Source organism: Nymphalis io, chromosome 21 (genome assembly GCF_905147045.1).
Source record: "Nymphalis io chromosome 21, ilAglIoxx1.1, whole genome shotgun sequence".
Taxonomy (NCBI): domain Eukaryota; kingdom Metazoa; phylum Arthropoda; class Insecta; order Lepidoptera; family Nymphalidae; genus Nymphalis; species Nymphalis io.
This window is the reverse complement of record NC_065908.1, coordinates 4,675,778-4,702,304: the sequence shown is the minus strand read 5'-3', so window position 1 is coordinate 4,702,304 and position 26,527 is coordinate 4,675,778. Positions and strand designations below refer to the sequence as shown.

Genomic DNA, 26,527 nt, shown 5'->3' with positions numbered 1-26,527 from the left:
ATTAGCTTTTATCACAACCTTTATTATTATTACCATAGAAAGACGGGCAAATTGGCCACTGATTGTTTGTCGTCGTCCTTCGCTGATTAGATATTTGCTGGGAGATGTAAATACCACTCCTAGCACTAACAACGGGATACATACTATGGGATCTCAAATGTTATATATTGTACCTGTAATTAAACTAACTCACTGGTTGCTTAAAATCGTGATTTACAGCTGGGTTTACGAAAAGCCTTAAAAGTATATTAAATTTATTCGATGCTTCAATAATTATATAATAAAAGTAAAAATAATAATTTTAAAAGAGCAACTACATTCAAGTCTGCTTTCAGCAACGGTGATAGAGTTAAAATATTGACGATTAAAAAACTTTTTATTGTAAAGTTTATTTGGGTAAAAACATTTCATTTGATTTGAAATATGATTATATGGACTTAATATCAAATATCTTAATTTTATTTTATTATTTTTATTTTTAGCTGTCTGTAAAACCATTATTATATTGTTTCATAAGGATCGAACTGAAAAATAAATTTATGTAAAAATTTATTTTTTAATAAATATACAGTTACTTGGGAAAAACGTACATGTTGTATATTAGATTTAAAATGAAATGTATTAGGATATGTATCTTCAAGTTTTTAGTATATATAAATAATTATAAACAGTCATGGAACGGTCTCTAAGGTTTTAACAGTTTGCATTTAATTGTTAATTCAAAATGAAATAAAAAAAATTATGCATAGTAGAAAATGTATATGTACTAAATGGAGACAATAGTCCCGCGTTGTATAAAAATGTTCCGCCACGAAGAAACACTAATAAGATTCATTAAGATTTCAAAGAGAAAACAATTATTATTATGACAGTACCTGATACATAACGTTATGAAATTTCTTTTGAGACAGGATTGCTGTCACTATAAAAATAGTTTTTACATTTAAATCTTATTATAATTTTTTTAGTGTCATTAGTGTTTGTTTAAACTTGGATCATTTCTACACAAAACGATCCCATTATGGGATCTTTTCATTTGTCATTGTCTTTTATTCGATATAAATGCTACTTAATACTACTATAATAAAATTAATGGTATCAGATAATACAATACGTCTAGACATTACGAGGACTGTAAGAACCTCTTAAATCTTTCAATTATTAAGATTTATCTATTAAATTAGAAAAAAGGTAAAGTGAGGTAAATGTAAATGTAAAGGTAAAGAGAGGTGAAGTTTAAGTTAAATTAAATATTAAAAAATAGAGGACAAGAAGTGTTGCTTTATTAATTTCTGAAACATATCAAGTGTCTTCTAAGTGTAAGTTGCGTTTCGAAGTAGAAAGATCAACAAATGAAAAGCTTGAATTTTAGTTACTAAAAGTTAATTTAGTTATGAAGCTTAATGAAAAGAAGACAACGCCAGTGAAATACACCTTTTGTTAATCATTAAGTAACATCCTATAAATATCACAATGCTATATAAATAAATGTAGATAAAAATAAAAAGCTTAGCACTTCTTTGCTTTAATGCGAATCGGTGAATACACATGTAGTAGATTTTCATTCATTACAAAAACAATTTCGAATGTAAGATATTAAACAAGTAAACTATATAAATACCTAGTCCAGTACCGCACTAGTCTAAGTTTCTCGGCCGGTGTTCAATATTAAGGGGCAAACAACTCACGTGCCACCAATAAAGCTACATTATGGTCGTTTAAGCCAATAATAACTTGAATATGTGGTCCTTACTATCAGAACTCGATTCATTGTCATTTCTCGCAGTTGTCGTGGGCATTTGTAAAAGGAAGGTAAACAGATATTTCGGCCACTTTACATGAAATGGTGTTGGTTTACTAATTTTTGTACGGTAAGAAATTACTTACATCATCAATGCGTCGTCTACCATAGAATCAAAGATACGAGGTGTTTGATGATATAATAAGTGTAGTACCTAGATGGATTGGACAAAAACTTTGCCTGAGTCCGTATTTCCTGATAGCTACAATGTTGGTGTCTTCAAATCCAGAGTAAACAGGTTTCTTATAGGTAAGCGTGCTACATCCTAGACCGTGTCGATGCTTAACATCAGGCAAGTCAACGGTCAAACGCTGGCCTATTAATTATAAAAAAAAGCCCTTTCCCCTCCCTCAATTATAGTCCTAATATAACATAAGAGATATAACATAAGATAACATATCAAATATTGTATTAGCAATTTTAGTGGTGGTAATGTTATTAAATTAGCCGTTATTATTTGTTACGTGATATCATAAATGATAAATGTATTTAGTTGGTGAGTAGACTATTCAAAACAATTTTCTCGGAATAAAGCCAAGATCTGTTTAATAACGTAACCTAGAATCTACAGGTTGCCTTTCCGTCTGAGTAAGTACTTGTATAAAAAGGGTCAGATTATAATTGAGTTATGAAAACTAATTATAAAGAACATTAAGCTATTCAAACGTTAAGAGAAATAGTGAAAAACCTTAAGGAAATATTTCAATGGTAACGTTCAGTCTTCGCTACTAATTAGCCGAGCCAACTTGTCTACAACTAAAAAGGTCTTGAGCGTTGATAGAATATAGTGAATACGTATCATATTATACTCAAGATTATATGCTGCATTTCTCAAATGAACGTTAGAAAATCATAGTGCTCCATCGCTTAATGGCAGGATACACTTAAAAGCTTGTACATTCTTATCGTTTTCTTTAAAACAACAAGATAGCTACAATCTTGTTATTCTCTTCTGAAAATTGTATTTTAAAGTGGATTGTTTTGTTATTTAACTTTATTTAGCATCTTGTTTTGCTCTACGTATAACGTATTTTGCTCTTAACAGCTTGCTAGGATTTTACTTTTTGTGATGCTAGTTGTTTGTAAAATTTGTAATTATTATATTATTTTCATGGTCACATAATTCTAATTTATTTACTGAACACTGAATGTCATTGATTAGTATATTTTGATCATTTTATTAATATACGGTCTTACTTATAAAAAATTAAACACTGATTTGTCTCTTTCTATCATTATTGATCTCACATTCGAACGAGGCAGAAACAGCATTGTTTCACTAATCACTCGCTAAATGACGTTTATAAATGGAACCGATGTCTAATGTTGTTATGTCTATTTTGAGTGTAACGCTTTCGACATCAAAACTGTATTAATGCTTCAAAATTATTAGACTCCCAGGGTATTTTTACATACTATATTGATTTTCATCTTTCATAAAAAACGAATTTAAGATATAATATGGTCGAACTTTTTCTTTGCAAAAGTAAGTTCTGGCCTAATGAAATCACTTTTCGAGAACGAAACCAAATATTTAGTTAAATAAACGAGTTTAATGAGGTTAAAAAGTCATGTTCTCATAAAAGCCACATCAAAGGTATGGAAACTTAACACAGAAAATATAATTCGCTTTCTGGCACCTGAAAGGAATGCCAACATTAATGGTATTGCTTCATCTGTTTTATAATTTAAAGGAATATTAAAATGGCATTTTTTAAAGATTAGGTTTGTAATAATTTCTCGAATAAAAAACATAAAGACCTACATTTTTATTTCTACTTAACATTTTAATTTTTTATCAAAATAGCCTTTAAAAGAAACATATGAAGCTTTCATATCTAACAGTGGAATTGTTCAGATGATGACCACTCCATATAAATGGCCCATTTTCTAGTATCTTATATACTATCTATAAATATATTTTTTTCATCAAATGTTTATTTTTAATGGATATTTGTAGTTGCCTTATGAAAGACAATTTCATCCACAACTACAAAAATAAAATATAACAATTGAATTTATTAAATTTTCTTATTACACATTAATCTTAAACTATGTTTTATTAACTTTCTTCAAATACTCTATATTTACAAATATATAGAAGAGACACCTTAAAAGAAGATATGAACGTGATGATAAGTTAATAAAATATTACTTACAAAGAATGTTTGCTCTGAACCAAGTCTTCGACATTAGCCATTGTACCCCGTGGACCAAACATAACGCTTTAGAAAATGTAATAGATATCCGATCTCCCAACAGCTATTACAAATATGCCATACCATTTTGCTTCCTTATAACAACGTACGCAAAGACTACTTTCCCGTGAAGTATTTTTTAGTTTAAACTACTTCTAGTGTTGGCCATGGAATAACCGTGGTTCAGCGGACTATGATCGTTTGATCGTGTTGTGATATTAGAACACAGTGGGGTGTCTCGACTTTTCTTTGCTGGATGTTTTTTACCTTTTTCATTGTTATTTGTCTTTATATTTATGCAGATATTTTTTCTTTTTTGCGACTAAGTCTAATATAAGTTTTCGTATCAACGGCTCAGATGTTTTTGATATTCTTTAGAATATTTCTGTGGTACGTGATCGTATTTCTTCGCGATACTAAACTTCAGTTTTTGGAATGCTGATCAAGGTCAGATTAACAAATTTGCCAGGAATCAAAACCTGGCAATTACCACTAAGTTTTCATTAGTTTCGTTTCTTTACTGCATGTCAGAGACCGAATAGTGAAGGAAAACATCTTGAAGAAACTTGTATGTGTCGAATATTATAGTGTAAAAATATGGATAACTATGCCCAACTGTGGGACCTTTACAGGCTGTTACTCAGATGTTTCGTGTTAAATATTTATACTTTTTAAATAATAAATTTAATAGAATGAACATTATTACATCATTAAATGAGAAATTGCGTATAGTAAATAGGATCTCTTTGATTTAGATTATCTTAAAGGGCGTTGTATTTTACTTACATAGCGGGTAAGACAGAGTAATACCTACTAGAGCAAAAAGCCTCTGAAATGTTCAACATTAATATTCAAACAGAAGGCGTGGCAATAAAAGTGGGTTATATATTCTAAGAAAAGAAGTCGAGATGGCCCAGTGGTAAGAACGCGTGAATCTTAACCGATGAACGTGGGTTCAAACCCGGGCAAGCACCTCTGAATTTTCATGTGCTTAATTTCTGTTTATAATTCATCTCGTGCTTTTCGGTGAAGGAAAACATCGTGAGGAAACCTGCATGTGTCTAATTTCATCGAAATTCTGCCACATGTGTATTCCACCAACCCGCATTGGAGCAGCGTGGTGGAATAAGCTCCAAACCTTCTCCTCAAATAGGGAGAGGAGGCCTTAGCCCAGCAGTGGGACATTTACAGGCTGTTACTTTACTTTACTTTTACTATATACTCTAAATTTATTTTTATAATTCAACATTTCTTCAACTTTAAAACCATCGCTTATACTACACATATGCATGTAGATAAACTTAGTTTAACCTAATATACCTAAGCATATTGCTTCTTATCTAGTAAGTGTTGTATCTTAAAGTTTATTTTCAAGTAACTTGGGAAGTTCTTAAGTACGATGAAATCGCAATAGATCATATATTAAGCATCTTTCAGATATCAAATTTTGTACTAAGAATTATTTTCAAGTTAAATTTTATTAGCGAATTTGTTATGACTACGATAAAAACTTAGCTTACGAAATCTTATTTACATAGATAATTAAACTTATTTCAACCTAAACCAAACTAGAATATTTTATTTGTATAAATAAAATATTATAAATAATGTCAACGAATCAAGGGTAACTTTCATCAGATCGATAGTTCTTTGAGTGATTTTGTCAAACTATGGTAGTTAAGCAATCGAAGGTGTCTTTATTTTACTTGTCTTAACATATGAACAGTAATGGACACTAAAACACATGTAAATGTAATAGGAATTTGTGTTAAATTTCAATGTCTATTTTTATTATATTTTAATCTATATTTATAAGCGAAATACCACTCATCACGAGATCTCCTAAATGGTCCGACTTAAAATTTGTCACAGTTACTCCTTATCCATCGTAGACACTCACTAAGAACGGATTTTACGCAGATCATATCCAAAATACGTTTTTCTTCTTATCTAGCCATACGAAGCCAGGACGATTAGCTAGTATTAACATAAATTAGAAACAATTGGAAACAATGGGAAGCCTGACAAAATATTTGTAAGTAAATAAGTAATTGCAGTGTGAAAATTTTAGAACCCTGTCACGCGGACAGGGAAATAAAAATAAGACGTTGGTCATATACAGGTTTCTTTTTATGAAAAAGAGTTTTGTTAAATTTGGACTGCATGCACTCTTTTCTCATTCTTCTTCAGTCATTCTTTATAACGTTAAAAATGCTATTTGCAATTTTCAACGGGAATATCCGCACAGGCTGATGCTTTCGCATTATAATAATTTCGTTAATATTTAAGAATTGTTGGTGAAGTAATATAACAGAATGTATTAATTGCTCGGTTGTCGGAAGCAATAATAAAACTCGTATTACCAATTTCCAGTATTAACAGATGTGGGTCATCGACTCGTATGACAAAAAAGTTAAATTGCTTTTAAATTCCACACATCGTCCAATTCATGTGGAATAAATCCATTTGAAAATTCTGTGCTGAGAATTGTTTTTATGGATCATACTGTGGGGTTAAATGATTTACTTTAAAATGTTTATTTTTGTATAATAAGTAATTTTATTGGGATTTTATTTTCTGTAACATACGTACATTTGGTAAGCTTAGTGAAATTTTATTTAAACTCTTTTGTTGTATAACTTCGTGTTCGTTTGAAAATTGAAAGGCTTTAAATGTTATCTATATTTTTTAAATATATATAAAAAAATTATGTGTTTCGCTTGAAATTTAATTTATAACCTTTACAATAATATAAAAAAACTACATAATAAATCTTGTATAAGCGTTTTTTTATCTCTTTTCAGCCTGATTCTTACCATCTTCTACTTTTAATATCAGAAATACTATTCGTTTTTAAAATCACAATCCTACTTCGAGATTATCTGAACTTAGCAAGTTCCTCTCAATAAATACGTCGAGTTTATCAAAAGTATTTCTGCAATGCCGATAGAAATCGTGTCAGTTGCTTCGTTCATATATATTCATCAATCAACTATAGACCTTAATGTACAACTATAGTTGATTTAATATTGTATCTTTAGATATATTTAGTTGAATCTCTGGATTCTCGTAAACGTTTGTATCATTTATTAAAGAAATATCATGATTATCGCCAAGAACAAAACAAATAACGCCAATAACGTCTAATAAAATTCTTCCACCAATTTTTTTATTTAATACGATGACATTATAGTTTTCGTGACATACATAAAACTTTATATCAGCCACAATCCGATACTAATGTGGGCGCATAATCTTATATACTTTGTACTCTTCACACACTCACACACTACCTTGTGTCAGATAAAGAAAGCTAATGTAAGACGCGCCGAAACACGATCTTCATGTCTCGTGCAAACATGATCCCATTAATAAATCTGCAGTAGCGAAGGATAAGTCAATGTACGAGCGATTTTATATCTTTTCCCCAATAGAATAAGTGTTCTATCCGCTTTTGTTTTATTTTGTAATGAATATCACGTTCTGGTTGATACAAGATTTTTTGCGGTTCCATAAAACTAGGCATGATTTCTCTGAATAATATGGAATTTAGATATATAATATTTGTTACAAAAATGTCTTTATGAGAGATATAAATTAGCTTTAATCAACTTATTTCATTTTGTAAATGATATTATTTACACGTTGTACTTACATATAATATATAATTCCTTATGTATAATGTTTTTTTTTATTTATAATTATAATAAAGCTTTTATTTATAAGACCTTAACGAATTTTTTAGCTTAAAGTCGGTTTGAGGAAAACGGAAAAAATGTGTTTAAAGCTACTTAACGTTTCCGGCTTCAGCGGGTTTAATTTCATCTGTCTGAAAAACTAAATGTACTCGTACAGACAAAACTAAGTATATTTTAGATTTTCGTTTATAATTTACACGTTTGTTATATTCTGGCTTAAAATGTTTGAGTCTTTATTTATAATGTTCTATTTTTAATAAATACATAGGAGTGACTATAAGGATTATTATCCTGGTCTTAAGGTCTCTTCGAATTCTGTTTGTAATTCTTCAATATTATAATATTTTAACAATATTATGAATGTGACAACATGCTTATATATATAAATTAATTAATTAGCTACTTTGTTAATTGATCACTTGTAGACGCAGCATTTTTCACTGATGCATAATCAAAGCTATATAGAAATCCTTTGTAAATTGCAAAAATATCAGTCCTAATAGAAGAATGTAAAATTTACCGGCTACGTAGTAAGATAATTAATATCCCTGAGAGTAATGAAACTATTATTATTAAACTTTTTTGCAGTTTTAAAGCTGATCCTGATATTGATCTATATTATGCAACACTGTTCTAAAATTTATAAACTTAGCTACTTGACCAGTCGAAGCGTCTGTCACGCTAGACCATAACAAAGGGATAGATATAATTAGACGAAGGCACGCATGTCCCCGCATTAATTATTAATATCTGAATGACATGTCTGGACGCCATTGTGTGATGGCTGTTAACACGTTCGCGTTCTCACAGTTGGGCTTGAAGGATGAAAAGGTACTACAGTGTTGTTGATGAATGACCATCATCGTGCATCTTCGAGATCTGATATCGTTGAATATTAAAATAATTTATTCTTGAAATTAAGAGATGAATACCAAATTTTAAAGAATGCAATTCAGAAATACCGAATTACACTATTAAGAATCGTTATATGAAAGTAACTATGAGAAAAGTTGAAATATGATTTATAATATAATTTCCATTTGAATCTTCAGATCTGATAAGACTCCACACCTAACGGTCAGCTGTTGAGGTAGGAGAAGCGGATTTGGTACTGGGCTTAGAGATAAACAGTTTTTAGTCTTGTAATTGGTAATTGGATTATATTAGTAGAAATGATTATAGTTGTTCGCAAACCTAACAGGCAATCTATTTCCTTCAAAATATTGATTGAGAATATTTTATAAATTACTCTTCTATAATCGACCAAGGATATACGGAAAGGTGAATATTTCTAATAAAAATGCTGACAGAAACCGTCAATAGGAAGCATTTTTTACAATTTTCGTTTGTGTTGCTTTTGTGTCTTCATTTATAAACGTGTCACGTACGAAGAATTGAACGAATTTGAATGGGACTCTCGCTAGGATAACCGTTAGGGTCCAGATTTAAATATAGGCTATTTTTTAACTCAATTGAAAGGATATTTATTGAACCGTACATTTTTCATAGACATTCTACCGTTTTAGTCTTATTTATATATTTTGTAAAGGTTTGAACTAAGAAATGAATATAAACTAAGGTAAATTGATTCGAACTAAGAAGAAATACAATTAAGGAACATGCATTTACATCTTATATGAATATTGTTTCACTGCTATTATTGTAGTCTGATAAGATTTTTCTTTATAACAAGGCAGACGAGCAAATATTTAGGTCATTTGATGGTAAGTTGTACCTTTGCCTACACTGGCAGCCACTTCTTACACCGACAATGCGGCCGCAACCACAAGGTCTAAAATGTTATGTCTGCAATTGTACTGTGTCACCCACTCTTCAAATCGGAACATAGCCTACATTGACTGATGATAAATCATTTTAAATTTTGAAATACTTTGCTACTTAACGCAAATTCTATAAACCTCATTTTTAAAATTTTAGAATAAATAATTCGTATCTGAATAAACTAACTTTAGTAATAGTATAAGTTAATATTCAAAGATTGTAAAACAATATTTCTTATAAATTTCAGATGAAAAGCGTTTGCAGTTATCCTGTTTCGTGGTACATTTAAGGTAAGATTTTTATACATGGTATCATTATCAGTAACTGTTTATAATGTATCTGTTGTGGTTATATTTGAATTACTTCAAAACTCAATATTATCTACAATTTCGTGTATACTCGTTAAACTGGACTTCATGATATTTTGGTTGAATTCCTAAGATATTTTGCTTTGTCTGCAAAGCAATTGCATAACTGCTTTATTAATTCGGCTTCTAGAACCTTATGAAGTATCAAATTTCGAAACATTCGCATTATTATTATATAATTAAGCTAAATTACTGCCTCCGAAGGTTGAGTAATTGAATTTGACACTTTTGTATTTATAATAGCGCGGTTACGCTTCGTTATTTTTATAATTATTCCATTTCACATAATACCCTCGTATATGTACTATTGGAAATTTAAATGTAACAAAACTTATATTCTAAATAGACAGTGATTTTTATCATTATTAAGGGCCGAAATACAAAAATGCGTTACGACGACACATTGCAGAAATGTGCGAGTACGCACGACGCACCGCAAGAACTTGCCGATTAATACGTAGCTGATGTCAATTTTTTTACCCGAAATATGGGTAGTGAGTGAACCTTGCCGCACGAAGTAGCATCGCAGCGATTTGCCTCGCAGTCTATGTTACGAATTCGCATCGTGCCCATTCGCAGTTTTATGTCTGTACCCTTAAATTATTTAAGTGTTTTAATACTACAATTTATTTATTTTTAAAACTACTACAGTATCTGTAGTAGTTTCTGTTAAACTATGAGTACAGAATATTTTATCAATGAAAGTAATATTTCTTGCATCTAAAATTATTTAAAATTTAATATATTTTTTTTTTTTATTGAATAGGAAGGCGGACGAGCATATGGGCCACCTGATGGTAAGTGGTCACCAACGCTCTTAGACATTGGCATTGTAAGAAATGTCAACCATCGCTTACATATCCAATGCGCCACCAACCTTGGGAACTAAGATTTTATGTCCCTTGTGCCTATAATTACACTGGCTCACTCACCCTTCAAACCGGAACACAACAATATCAAGTATTGCTGTTTTGCGGTAGAATATCTGATGAGTGGGTGGTACCTACCCAGACGAGCTTGCACAAAGCCCTACCACCAGTGATATATACTTTGGAGAAGAAATCAGATGAAACTGAATTTGTTTATAAGTCGACTAAATTTAGAATGTTTTTTATACAAAACCAGTTTAGGCAGACCAGGAATCGATTTCCGAGTTTAGCTAGTTGTTTAGGTAATTATTTGAAAAACGACTCCATACACTACGAATACATTTATCTCTATCTTGTTTGTACTACGCGAACTTTTGGGTATTGAATGTGCTATAAAAATAATTTAAACAAATAACTTATAAACGATATAAAAAAAATATGTTGAAAAGTTTCTAAAAACCTGATATTAAAATACATATTTTTTGTATAATGAGCTGAGCTGGCGCAGTGAATAAAACACGTGAATCTAAACCAAAGGTCGCGACTTCGAATCCGTTTTCGCACCACCACGTTTACACGTCTCGTGGAGAAAACCGCATGAAATTTACCACATATGTATCCAACAAACTTAAGAGAGACTTCTTACCTGTGCCAAGCTGTGAGACATTTACGGACTGTTATACTAAACACCACCACATTTACATAATTCTAGTCCGTAAAATATACCCTTTGCCTTAAATCAATAAGGATTATATACCGCTTAAGCGTTTTTTATCGCCGCTAAATTTATTATTGTACCACGTCCTGAGCCTTTACCACTTTACAAGCTCCCGACCAAAGACTAATTGAAAGAAGAATGAAACTCAAACGAAAATAGCTACCCCAATTACTCGTTATTTATTTTCAACGGTCTCTATTATTTTTGAAAAATTATTACCTTATTATTTTTACCTTTAATTTGTTAGGGAAATGTCAATTAGAACGTCTTAAATAATTACTATCCAATTTACGGGAATTATTTTAAGTGTTATCTTGAATTAATGAAATTTTAAATGGTTGTTAAAACTAATTAAAATAAATTTAATTTTAAATAGTACAGAAGAGTTTTTTGTTGTTTTTTTTTTTTAATTTTTATTGAAAAATGTATAAGTGAATAGGGCACATATCGAAATATTAACTATCCCTTACATGCCCAATCAATTATGGGATTAGGATCGCATCACTGTCCAAACCGAAATACAGCAATACAAAATATCTAGCGGTAAAACAACTAATGAGTGCGCGGTAACCACCCAGGTGGGTGCGCGATGCCTTACCATATTTATTAAAATACATAAGTAGGTACGAAATCAACCAAGAGAGAGAGTGCAAGAGCATTGTTAGTTAATTGAATTATTTTAAGTTTTAATTTTTTAATTGATTCAAATGGGGTTGTATTTGTTCAATTGAAAATTTAATTGATTTGACGTCACCGAACGCGATATATTCGAGACAAATTAGTGACCACGAATCGCGCTACCTTCGTACAATATGATTAATTACATTGTTGTAATACTTCTTTACCTTTTTTAATGAATTGCAAAATTGATAATTCACATAGGCGGACAAATTTACTCTTCCTGGTGTATTTGCGAAAAAACATTTTTAGACGCGTCCTTTGACTAATCTAATGTCTCTCGGTTCGAATACCCTTCGAACTTTAAGAAAATCTTTTTTTACATCGGCACAAAGCTTTCCCAAATTTTTTATGCTGTCCCTTGATTAACGGAAATCGTGAATCCTGCAAAGATATGGAAATATCTTAGTATGGAAATAAATATATCGTAATATATTGTAACGGGCTTACGATTGATATGTTATTTTGATATAATAATTATAATAACTTAAATATATGAAATAAACCTTGCAAATTATTGTTAATTATATCTTTATACCTAACTTCTATTAAAACCCTTGTCTTATTGCCTCTATTCTTGATACGAGGGCTGGTTTATTTTTCGCCCAGAGGAACGCTATTGACTCGTGATTTGTGGAGTAACTATTTTTAATTTTTATTCAATTATATTTAAAGCCTTAATGTAAATAATTTTTATGTAAATAAAAGTATAATTTTAATTATTATGTCGTATTCAGAGATTTAACGAACAATTTCTTCCTCGAGATTTAATTTGTTCGTACACGAGAAACACAAATTCATAAATAAATAAAATTAATATCATAAATTAAATTAATATCGTTTTTATTAGCAATATATGTCAACGTGTGCAAAGACAAGAAATTAAATAAAACAAGATTACCTCTGGTGCATAATATAAAATGTTCACAAAAGCACATAATATTTTTAGTATAAAATATTTTATAAAAGATTTTCGAGCAACTATCATTTAACATTTATTGCACTTGAAGCAATTTTAAAGCAAAAAAAGTCTCTAGGAGAGTCGTGGAGCACAGACATCAGACTTTTAATATTGTTAGTGTCACCTTAAAATACAAATTTATGAGGAAGTGCCAAAAGGGGGAACATTCATGGATGCAAAAGTCCATTTTAGCGCTAGTTCTATATTGGATTTTATTTTATGTGTACGATTCATCTCGTGCTGTTTTAGAACATTGCAATGGGTTTTTTTTTTCATATCCTTTGTATTAGGAGAAAATGTGTTAGCCCAGCGTTGAGATATGAGCGGCCTGTTGCTTATTTGCTTACATTTGAATTTCATGAATTTAATATGACAATGTACGACGGCTCTTCTAGATTTCGGTGGTTTCATTTACTTGTAAATTGCAGTCCAAACCTCTCAACTCTCAAACTATTAATCTTCCGAGATTTCATGACTATTGTTTTAGGAGTAAAAGCAACACAGAACTATTTCGCACAATTATAATATTAGTAATAATTATTACATATTGTTAGTAATATCAATTAAATATTCTGAAACTGCGGGAGAGATGTAAACACATCAATTAATTTAAGTGTCATTGAGATTGAAGAAAAACAGTTCTTTGAGTGTCGTCTCATGTCTGCGCTCAAAGATATTCGTTAATACAAGTAGATAGGAAGAAAAAATCCTCGAAGAGCGCACTTAAAGCGCGCTAAAACCAAGAGGTTGACATTTTAAAAGATAATTTTTAATTTTTTTCAACCCATCAACCCTGGAGTCTTGTAAGAAATGATTGTTGTTATTTTTTCTTTTGCTATCATGATTTCGACATTTCAAGGTTTTTTACAAAACGCTCCATATTTTTTTTTATTATATTGATTACTGCTTGCTTGTTTACCGGATTTCATATTTTTTATATTTATGAACTATGTCTCACTCCCCGGAACACAGAACTACAAGGTATATGTTTGGCGATAAAATCATTGATGAGCTTATGGTGTCCGCCTGCATGAAGCCCTACCACCGAACAAAAAATATTGTCACACATGTTGACATGACTTAACTTCAAAGGTTGTGAACAAATGAATACGTATTTAGTATTGCTGTAAGATGTAAGAACAAACTCTAAACGCACCGCAAAACACGACAGTGTAATGTCAGAATGTGATATGCGACATTGACCATAATAATTATAAAATTTCAAGAATACCCGCATCAAAATAGGTTACCACCACAAGTCGACTGTCAATATTTCACGGGTGAGTAAAAGAGTGTTCTTACAGAATAGCACTAATATTTCACTAACGCATTGTACCTTGAGTTTTGAGTTTGTTCTTACAAAATATCTCGACTGTATAAGTGAATCCGCGAACTCTAATAATAATTATAACATTTAAAGGATACACGCATCAAAATATACATGTATTGTATTGCTGTGTAGAGTTAAATTATTACTTATCTTAAGCATAAAACATCTTTAACGTTACTTAGATAAGTTTAAAACGGTAAAAATAAAAACAATACAAAATGTTCCGTGTCGCTGTTTAGCTATTGTCTTAAAAGCAGACTGCTATCAAATATAATCAAAGACTGTTTATTTAAAAGTTTGTTCATTAACAATACCACCATTAATGTGATGGGTTTTATGAATAACGGTCATTTAATAGTTTTGTTTTATGTTCATGCTATGGACGGGGAATTGTTTTACTTCAATATGCGGCCAAGGAGAAGAGAAGCATTTGCTGTACAGTCATTACTTTGCTACCTCTATAATGGTGAGCTAAGATGACTATGATGTATGAGGGTTCGATTCGCGGGTCAAGCCAGTTAAAGTTATTGAGATTCTCTGTCAAGTTGGTAGCAACTTAGGAATCTGGTACTACACTCCTGGTCCGTAGGAAGCAAGTATATCTTATGTATGAAATCATATATATTCTGGTACTTCTTTAAATTCCATCAGGACTAAATAAAGTTCCTATGCCATACCTTGTATAATAAATAAATAAAGCTACAATATTTGTTAAGTTAATACACTCTTGATTAAATCATCTATCGGTTCACTTTGACGAGCCGGTTGGCGTGGTTGGTAGATACTTGCCTTTCACGCTGAAGGTTGTTGGTTCGATTCCCACCCAGGACAGACATTTGCGTGCATGAACATGTCTGTTTGTCCTGAGTCTGGCTGTAATTATATAAGTATGTATTTACAAAAGAAAATTAGTATATGTAGTATATCAGTTGTCTGGTTTCCATAACACAAGCTCTGTACAAGCTTAATTTGGGATCAGATGGCCGTGTGTGAAAAAAGTCCCAGGATATTATTATTATTATTATTTTACTTTGAGGGTAAGACCGACTCGTACGCCGTGACGGCAATCGGTATAACGCTTATACGATGACGACGATAATAAATAAATATATATCAAGTTATTGTTTTTTTTTTAATAATGATGTCTTTCAATAACCATAAATATAAATGTTTGACATCTGTGGGGCGTCGCGTAAAGACCATATTTTTTGTTAACATTTTATTTAACAACCGTTTATATTTTTTAGAATATATATTTAGAACTGGCAGTTGATTCGCAAAACAAACAAGATTTATAAAACGATGACTAAAATAAATAGTGCTCGCGAATTCCTTATTTGAATTATGTTTATTGTGAGTTGAGAGTTGAGTGGGTAAATATCAAGAGGGGTCTGGGATAGGCGTTACGCGATTTTTAATTGCTAAAATAAAAACAAAGAATACATTTATATATAAACGATTTCTAAACCATTTGACGTAACAAATTTATCAACGCTATTGACAAAAGGCTTAATATATGGTAAGTAAATATTGCAGCACCCGTCTATTGTCCCACAGCTGGGTTATGGCCTTTATTTTTTTAAATGATAGTTAGATCAGGATGTCCCAATGCTGATGCTCACATATGCATGATAACTAATATAATATTAAGTAAAAAATCAGTGGTACTTGCTCGGTTTGCAACCCTTGATCATAGGTTAAGATTCACGTGTTCTAACCACTGGGTCACATCAGCTCATGAGGACGTATATGAAAAGTATTTAAACCATTAACTGCGTTGAATATATTTTTTATGAATATTTATGCACCACGTGGAAACCGCTAGATTTAATGATACACATAAATATAACATACCTCATTATGTTACGGTTACATTTTTTCATATAAAATGAATTCAAACAAAGGTATGCGAATGAAGTCGCTTGCTTGAACTCGTTTAATATATAAACATACTTTTTAATAACAGTCTATAAAAATTAATTCAGCCGAGCTATCGCTGTCAGCTAGACTACGAAGTTTAATTTATTTTTCAACCACGATGACTGATTGTTTAAATAATGTATGCTTTGCTGAAATGCGAACATTCAACGTTCAAACATTCATAGTCATAGTAGAGTAGAGCGGTGAATTATTAGAAGAGTTAAAATTATTAAGAATACATAAGATCAAATATGAATTAATTTCAGTAATTCCAGTAATTCTAGTATGTTGGAATTTACCCGAATCGTTATCTTCTATCTATCGAGATAGATTATTTAAATATAATTTATGTTTATTAAATTTTTTTTTTTTTATAGAATAGGAAGGTGGACGAGCATATGGGCCACCTGATGGTAAGTGGTCACCAAACGCCCTTAGACATTGGCATTCTAAGAAATGTCAACCATCGCTTATAGCCAATGCGCCACCAACCTTGGGAACTAAGATTTTATGTCCCTTGTGCCTGTAATTACACTGGCTCACTCACCCTTCAAATAATCATAATTAGAATTCCTTATATATATTTACTTTATTTTAAGACGTAAATGGTGGCCACTTTGTAGTGGTAATCTTCGCTTTTGTACTGTAAAAGTATAGCACTGTGATTACTTCAAATCATCATCACCCTTTTCGCGTGCACTGCTGGACATAGGTCTTTTTTTTTTTTTTTTTTTATATTCGCCGGGAGGGCAAATGACTCTACTCCACCTGATGGTAAGTGGTAGTAGAGTCCAAACGCGACGACGGCCAGTACAGACGGGAAAAACGTTCTGCACTAGCCGCCTTCGCCTTGCCGGCCCGCAAGAAATTCGTTCGTTCGTTTGAAGGAACCCGGGTTGTAAGAGGAGGGGAACACGAGCTTGTAAGGAATTCCATTTTTTGGAAGTGCGACAAAGAAAGGAGTTGCCAAATTTCTTTGTTCGCGATGGAATTGATGTCACAGTTAGGCGGTGACATCGAGAACCAGCTCGCGTGGACTTAAGAAGGAAGGGGGAAGCAGGAATTAGAGAGAATAATTCCTCAGAGCACTCGCCGTGATACAGTCGATAGAAAGCGCTCAGTGCTGCTATCTCACGACGCAATTGTAAAGGTTCAAGGGTGTTTGTGACCTTTACGTCGCCCATAATGCGTACGGCACGTCGCTGCAACCGGTCCAAGGCCTCAAGTAGGTACTTAGCGGAGCCATCCCAAAGGTGCGAGCAATATTCCACGCAAGACCGTACCTGTGTTTTGTACAGCAGGCACAGTTGTTGTGGCGTGAAAAAGCGCCGCACCTTGTTCAGAACTCCGAGTTTCCGTGAAGCTGTTTTTATAACAGCCTCGATGTAATCCCTTGGACTAAGGTCGCAGCGAACGTCAATCCCCAGCATGGCGATTTTGCTTTGCATCACCAGCGGAGTACCACAGAGGGAGGGAAGAGGGGAAAATGTTGACTTTTTCGCCGTGAGAGCGCATACCTGTGTTTTCTTGGCATTAAACTCAACAAGATTATCAGAGCCCCATTTGGCGATGAGCTCTAACGTCCTATCGAGTTCAATGACAAGATTCTCCCGCCTCTCCTCAGTTTCCGCCCGCCCAGCCACTGCGCGTCCGTGGTATCCACCATGCACTGTACTATCATCTGCATAGCAATGTATGTTCCCAAGGGAGAGCATATCATTAATATGCAAAAGAAAGAGTGTGGGAGATAGCACAGATCCCTGGGGGACCCCAGCATTCACTACATAGAATTGTGAAGCGCAACCATCTACTAAAACACGAAGGCTACGCTTGTGTAGGAAGCTGGCAATCCAGGTGCATAGCTGAGCAGGCAGACCATATGCCGGTAGCTTGGAGAGAAGACTTCTGTGCCAGACCCTGTCGAAAGCCTTGGAGATATCGAGGCTGACAGCCAACGATTCTCCATGCTTGTCGATAGCTTCACCCCAGAGGTGTGTTACGTACGCTAGAAGATCACCTGTGGACCGTTTTGGTCGAAACCCGTACTGACGATCATTAATCAGATAGTGATCTTCTAGGTAATGGATCAGTTGGTTGTTTAAAATCCGTTCCATCACCTTACAAAGTACTGAGGTTATAGCTATTGGCCGATAATTTGCCGGGTCAGACCGATCCCCTTTTTTGGGAACCGCTTGCACATTAGCTCTTCTCCAAGCCTCCGGCACACTTCCCGAAGAGAGAGAAAGTTGGAACAGGCGCGTTAACACAGGAGACAGCTCCGCTGCGCACTTCTTCAGCACTATGGCTGGTATTCCATCGGGACCGCTAGCTTTCCGTACATCAAGTGATTGCAGCTCCGCACGCACATCACGTTGCCTGATTTTAATGTCAGGCATCGTATGGCCACAAGCAGGTATTGTAGGTGGCAGTGCACTACAATCATCGATGACGGAATTGTCGGCAAAGAGTTTAGCCAGGAGATCAGCTTGCTCTTGCGGACTGTGAGCTAGCGATCCGTCCGGATTTCTGAGCGGTGGCAGCGAAGGTTGGCAGAAATTGTTTTGCACAGACTTGGTCAGACGCCAGAAGCTACGGGAGCCCCTAGGATGCGAAACAAGGTCATGACCAATCTGTACAATGCGCTGTGCATCCGCTCTCGTGTATGCCTTTCTACAGGACTTGGAATTTTTATTATAGTTTGCTTTCAGTGAGTCAATGTTAGATGCCCCGCTAATACAGCCGTTGATCCACTTGCGATATGCCGCCTGCTTAGATGATACAGCATCGGCACATTCACGAGTGAACCAACGGTTACGCGTACTCCTACTGACGAGATCTGAGCTAGGAATGTAGTATTCCATTCCCAGCATGATCTCGCCAGCAACAGCAGCGGCACTAGCTGTCGGGTCATTCCCACTGAAGCAACGTTCCTTCCAAGGGACCGACGCATAGTAATCGCGCATACCGTCCCAATCCGCCGACTTATAGTGCCAAACGCGACGTTTGCATACCGCTAGTGGCGGCAGCTTGGCCTGTGGCACTCTGGTAGAAATAAGGCTGTGATCCGAAGAGCCAAGAGGAGCCTGAATCACAACCTGATATTCCACCGGGTGAGAAGTCAGCAGAAGGTCCAGTAGAGAAGGTGCTTGCCCATCAATGTCTGGGATCCTGGTGGGCTGGTCAACCAGTTGGGTCAAGTCATGTGTGAGAGCAAAAGCATGAGCAGTCCTTCCAGCATGGTCAGTTTTGAGGGATTTCAACCAGGATTCGTGGTGAGCATTAAAATCCCCCAAAAACACCAATTCCGCGTTAGGAAATTGCTCTTGCGCAGCATCTGCCACCCGACTAAGATGGTCAAATAATCGGCTTGTCTCCAAGTCACCATTGTGGGATCTGTAGAGGCACACGTAGACTCGGCTCTGACGAACCAGGTCCACACGTACCACCAACATGGAGAAGGAGGGGTCCTCCAAGCAGCGCAGTCGGTGACAGCAAACATCCGTCCTGACGAACAAGCATACTCCGGCTTTCGCTTTGAAGGATTCTTCAAGCGTGTAGCCGGGATAATTAAGGTAGCTGGTATCGGTAGGACGGAGTATTTGTGTCTCCGTGAGAAACAACATTGCTGGCCGTGCTGTCTCGAGATGGTGGTGGACAGCGTTGAGGTTAGTGTGGAGTCCTCGGATGTTAGAGAACTCGACCTCAAACAGCGAGGGTATGGTGGGGGTGTGCACCGCTGTACGACCGTTATTTCTTTTTTGTTGCGCCATTTGGGAAAAAAGAAATGAAAAAGAGACGTGAAGCGAGCGATGTATTGCCACGATAGGGATGGGCAAAGTGTGGAGGCGTGTTTCCCCAAGTGGTTGCCAAAAGGAAAAATACACTGACCCGCCAGACGGAAGGGCCCCCGAACCCCCCCGGAAGTGGCCGCCGGGACCCCACCTACCGGTCACCAACCGGCACGACGGTCCACCCCGAGATTATGCGTGGCCTGGTGGGGCAGCCTCACGAGCTGGTTAGGCACGCTCGGGCCCCTGTACTATGCCACGGGCGGCCAGCGGAACAGCCGTTTCTTCGGGTCTCCCTGTCCGGCAGGTCAATACAGTTTCCTCCGGCATTGGTTCAACAGCCGTCTCCAATCGGACCAACACCCATCGCGGCAATACTCGCTCGGGCTCTCCAATGGCACGCCACTGAGCTCGATTTTCAGCTCTTAATCTCCAACCGCTGCCAGTCACCTTGCCACCTTGATTACTTCAAACGGAAATCAATTTTGTATGTCATGCACGTTATTACATTGGCTCACTCAAAATTCGCGTATTAATTTACTACTCCAAATTAATGCTGATTGATAATATAATAACTATATATTTTGGATTATACATACCCTTGACTGGAGTGATAGCATAAAAATACATTGAAATAAAAATAAATTGATTTTAAATTATCCAATTACATTTACATTATAAGTCACGTTATATTTGACTTATTTATAACAATTATGCATTTGAACTAAATAAGAATTCATACTTGGTTGCACAATGAAACAACTGTTCTTATTGTATGCCAATCAATATTAGGTTGCATAACAATCTTACAAAAATATTTCTTATCAATATATAAAGTAATATTCCACCGTTATTGATATTAAAAGCATTGTTGTCACGGAATACGTCCTTTGGATCTCGAATCACAGCATCCGAGTCGGATTGAAAGACGATTACAAAGGCTACGAGTAAACAGAATCGTGTTCATTCAAAGAATATTTCGTCGAAAAATAAAATATATTTCCTTAAGAGATGAAAGATGACATTTGAAATGTTTGTAGGGACACTTTAAGGATAGTTTCAGGGGAACAATTGAAAATCAAGAATTAAAAGATGATATACCAAATGATTGTTACACAGTCACGATTACCTTATCTGTGACAATCGAAGTTGTTGACTTGAAATAAAGAAACTCGACTGAGTTACACGTGAGATAAATAAAACCGTTTTTCATAGAAACCTTTTTACTCAAACGCTTTATATCTTACGTTGCAATTGAACGTTAAAATTTTGTTATTATCTAATCGAGAATGTATTTTATTTTATATTTATAAAATTTATTTCATAATAATTTTTATGTTAATAATTGCAAAGATGTTTTTAAATGAGTTTACAGTATTTATTATTTAGAAATTTGATAAATAAATAGCTGGTCTGGTAGGAGAACTTTGTGTAGATTATTTATCAATTATTCTATCACTTATTTGTATTGCTATATTGTTTTTACAAATGTGAGTGAGCTAACATAATAACAGGCCAAGGAACGTCTCAATTATTATTGGCGGCGCATTAATGATGTATAGAATGACCTTACGTCAGCTAGTGGTGCTGACGACTAATAATTTGCGTGATTGTTTTTCAATATTAAATAAATGTATGAACGCTGCTTTATTTTTCACACAACCAACTTCCGCTATTCTTTATAGGTTAACCTGTATGTTATTGGATTAGAAAAAAAAACCTCTTCCTGGAGTTAAGTCGTCAGTTAAGCATTGGCAACACGACCGTTTTATCCTTAAGGCTCTTATGGGATAAGTATATGATGTTTCTTTCGGGTTCGCGTGCTTGGAATATTTTATCCTTATCCCAGTGTGTTTTGCTCCGAAATATGAGTGCCATATAAGACTAAAAACTCGCTTTATTGCTTTTATATAATTGTTGTACAGATTTTTTCGTGTTGGCTTAGTTTTTTTTGTTTTAAATTTATTAAAACCGTTCCATTTAATATTACACGCTTAAATGATAAACGAATCAAAATTATACTTTATGTAAATAGACTTTAAGAATCACTTTTGAATGGTAGTTTTAAAATATTTAAACATAAAGCCACTGGTTCGAGGCGTAGCTTTAAACAGTATTTATTCTTGTATACGGACAAATGCATGCATTAATTTTGTTTATGAAATTGCATATAAAAATTAAAAATAGACATTAGTTTTCATTTCATTCAGAAATTAGTTGCATAAAAATCAATAAATACTAATTTCCAAGCTCTTTGATTTAAAACATTTTTTTTTAATCATTTTTTTTCCTAATCTTTTTAAAACGGATCGTCTTTTCGAATTTTAAATGTCAAAAATAATAGAAAGTTTTCAAACATTTTTGTTGGAAAATTTAAAATTCAAAGAGGCTCTTGTTCCGATGGAATTTTTTGAAATTGTGCTACATTTAATAAAATGCAGGATAGTCTGCACAACATAGCAGATGTATTAGCATAAAACATTTTAAAGCAAGTACTGATATGAATTTTATAGAAATATATGACTAACATGGAAGTAGCTTCGCTTTTTTCTCAGTAAAATTATCTCAATGTTGTAAACTTCTTTATTTCATTATATAAAAAGCATAAATTATGAAATGTTGCCAATGAATGTTTCTAAGAATAGTTGTAGCAACGGAACTTATCTAGTTACTGTTTTTACCAATTAAATCAACTATTAATAATAAAATAACAATAAAAACTAATTATATTTCATTAATACAAATATACTAAAAAAATATTGTATAAATCAAGTCGTTAAAATTTCGTAAAGAAATCGTTCAAGTAATAATTCATAAATTGATATAACACAAATAGATATTATAAATATGTGACTAACTCCCAAGTAATGTATATCCAACATATTAACTCTAAGTACTTCAAAAACTTGTATTGAACCTCAATAATATCTAATGTAGCGAAAATATTGCTCGATAAAAATACCTGAATGTCGATACCAATCATCGTTTCCAGTAAACTATCATATTTCATGTGTCACTCGAATATATTACGTCCTTATCGAGTCTATAAAAGTCACTTGATCCATAATATTCAAAACTGTTTCTAATATACACATAAACGCAATAAATATATGAAAATAAATATTGATATATCTGTTTGAGATTAATAAATTTTGACATTGTCTGACCGTAATTTGACATGCCTGTAGCACATGAATTTATAAGCTGTTCAATAGATTACGTTGAATTTTGGTATAAACACATTGCACGTCTGCGTGAAGTTTTGCTATCAAATATATAAAATATAAATATCCTTAAATAAAACTAAATATTCATTATATTAATCAATATTGTTAGTATGATTTTCCAGAAAGTCGGTCTTTTCATAGTAATTTCAATATTTCTTGCGATTAAATGAAATCCAAGAGACAAGTTATTAGATTGTGATTGGTCTAAGAACTTGCGTGTTTCAGTTAATATAATATTCATCTCAGTCAATGTGGTGGAGAAAGTTTGATGTATTAATGTATGTTTAGATATCATCTAAAAAAATATTAAGTGCTCTTCAAATCGAGACGTCGTCGCTGTGATCATGTGTTTGGTAGGTTTCACATATATTCGAAAATTTAAGTACTTATTTGCTGAGCTAAAGAAATTTTAATCAATAAAGTCTTAAAAATATTGTATAAAAATACAAACTGTTTCTGTTTCAGGTAAGCTTTCAATATGGACAACAAATATAGACCTTTTGTATTGTATATTTACCAAAGACAGATAAAAGATAGATAGTTTGATAAAAATGCGTAAAATACCAAAGTAAAGTCTAAGACTAAACAAAGCCTGAGGCGGTTTGAAGAACAAAGTCTCATACTTTCAAGGCGCTATGCAAATAACTTGGACTCAATTCTAAAAGCTTGTTACTCGCTGCTTGTACTGGCAACATAAATTTCTAGAAAAATAATTTTCAATTAATTATCTTATTTTGAAAACACATCAATCTTATATTAATTAGCTAAGTAATCATTTAGTAAGCCAAGAAATGATTGACAAAATAAAATTAATTACAAAACACAATAACAAATACTTAATCCTTTAGACATCAATTTGGTGAAATTATATTTAAAAAAAAAAGGTAATAGATTCGTAGTAGTGAAATTTTGCTGACTCTACCGAAATAAGATATAGTTTCCTATTCAATGCCATCAACTGTATACTATTTTCTTCAATTTCCTAAAGTTGTGATTCAAGTTTCACTGGCTTGTAGATGACAAGTATCACGTGTGGATGGGGTATTGTGACATTTTAACAGATTTTTATCTCTTTTAGTAGTTTTATGTCCCGCTCTGAAAATTCCTATTTCTATATCATTAAATGTTTTGAAATCCAAGATTTTTCATCCACATTATATCTCAAATTAAATAAATACTAAATGTATGTAAAAATTTGAAATCATACTACATTACCGATATTTATGGAACTGCATTAAGAAAAAAGTATTCTTAAAAGAATTATTTCCGAAACAGGCGCTTTAATCGGATTTTATTGCACTCCGAGCACAGCTATTTTTTCATCTCACTCAGGGAATCACAAAGAAACCTTTAGTGCCCTTTAAAAGCGTTTTTACTGTAGAATTAATTATGCCCGAGAAGCAATTTTCTTTGTTTTCTTTAGAAGAAAGTAAAAGCCAAGCAAAATATTAATTATTCCACCTGTGTACCGCATTCTTGTATTGCAAAAATTATGAACTAGGTCTGTGGTAACCTACAATTCTAGTTTACCATTCTACTGAGATATTCATCTAGAATAGTCCTTTACACTCGCGAGAGTGTAATACATATACATATCCATTTGTCTTTTTTTTGTCTGATAAAAAATTGTGGAATTTAAACAAAGAACCACAGCTTTAAGATTGCCTACTATTTCATCCGTACACACAAAATGTTTTTCATGTAAACATGTATTGATACAAAAGTTTTATGATTTCATGAATGCATATGATCATATAAAGGAACGGAATTGTTGGTACTATTATTTTTCTGCATTTACTTAAGTCTTAAACAATTAGGTTCAACCGTTCAATATTATCTTGGCTCTGATTTTCTTCTTGCCTACATCGTATCATCATCAATGAAAGTTTGCTCGGCGGATGAGGAAGATTGTAATCGATTTTATCGTCCACAAGATAAGGTAATTTAACGTAATGGTGATTAAAATAACTAAATCTAGAATATGCTTTTTAAGAAAAGAAGTGAATAAAATATCTTTACTAAAGGTTAGGTTATAAAAGGTATTATTGCTAAATAACAGCCTAGTCAATATGACTTGTATGTATAATTAATTATTTTTTACTTTCTTTTTTTAGACTATCGTGTACTTCACAGGAGATGTTTCTATGTGTTCGCCGATTTTACTTCGAAGTCTGACCAGCTTCATCATCAAACTTAGTGTTAACATCTATGACTGCATAAAGGTCGTCCGCAAAACCTTTTACTTGCTTTATTAATACCATGCCTTTATTAATACCATGGCCTATAGTTTTCAATGTGAATGAAAATAAAATATTTTATGTTCGCTATATGTATATATATACAGCCTGTTAATGTCCCACTGCTGGGCTAAGGCCTCGTCTCCCTTTTGAGGAGAAGTTTTTGGAGCTTATTCCACCACGCGGCTCCAATGCGGGTTGGTAGAATACACATGTGGCAGAATTTCAATGAAATCATGCAGGTTTCCTCACGATGTTTTCCTTCACCGTCAAGCACGAGATGAATTATAAACACAAATTAAGCACATGAAAATTCAGTGGTGCTCGGGTTTGAACTCACGATCATCGGTTATGTTCGCTTTAGTTGCTTGAAACTTTTAATTTCTGATACGATTCTCGAAACTAGCTTCGACGTTGTAAACTTTCAGGCCTTCATTTAGTTACATATTGCTATAAATAAACTTTACTTCAAAGGGAAGTAGATAATAATTCGGGATAACCTAATACATCCACATTAATATTCATTGAAATAAAACTTAAAATTATATTAAAACGTAATACATAAAACGTTTTAGTGTTATATTATCTTTTTAGATAATCGCTACGTTTTCACGGTAAAATGTAAACACGAGAAAATGGCTTTAAGAGTTATGACGGCGAATAAGGGAAGAACGTGTTTTATATGGCCCATGTAAACGCCACGTGGTATATATAGCTGCGGATATTGTCTTTTAGGATTTATCTACGATTAGTATCCGTCGGGCCTTTAGATTGACGTGTTTAAAAGGATTCAAGGTGGTTTTTTTTATTATTAATGGTAGGAATATAAGAAAAGTCTTACTGTCTCCGTTTTACTGAAAATATATTTTTTGCAAGCGATGAGCTATCAAAGTAGATGTACTTTTCAAGTACATGTTATTTATCGTAGCTATTATAATTATAGTTACTTATA

The 26,527-nt window shown here is 33.4% G+C and overlaps 1 protein-coding gene across 2 annotated transcripts in view; it reads left to right on the top strand.

The window, feature by feature from the left end:
* The window catches only part of LOC126776767 (uncharacterized), a 167,163-nt gene that overhangs the window by 85,474 nt on the left and 55,162 nt on the right, over positions 1-26,527 (top strand). For both annotated transcript variants that reach the window (XM_050499517.1, XM_050499516.1), the window contains one exon: positions 9,727-9,769. The gene's annotated coding sequence lies outside the window, so the exon portion shown is untranslated. The remainder of the gene's footprint in view (positions 1-9,726; positions 9,770-26,527) is intronic.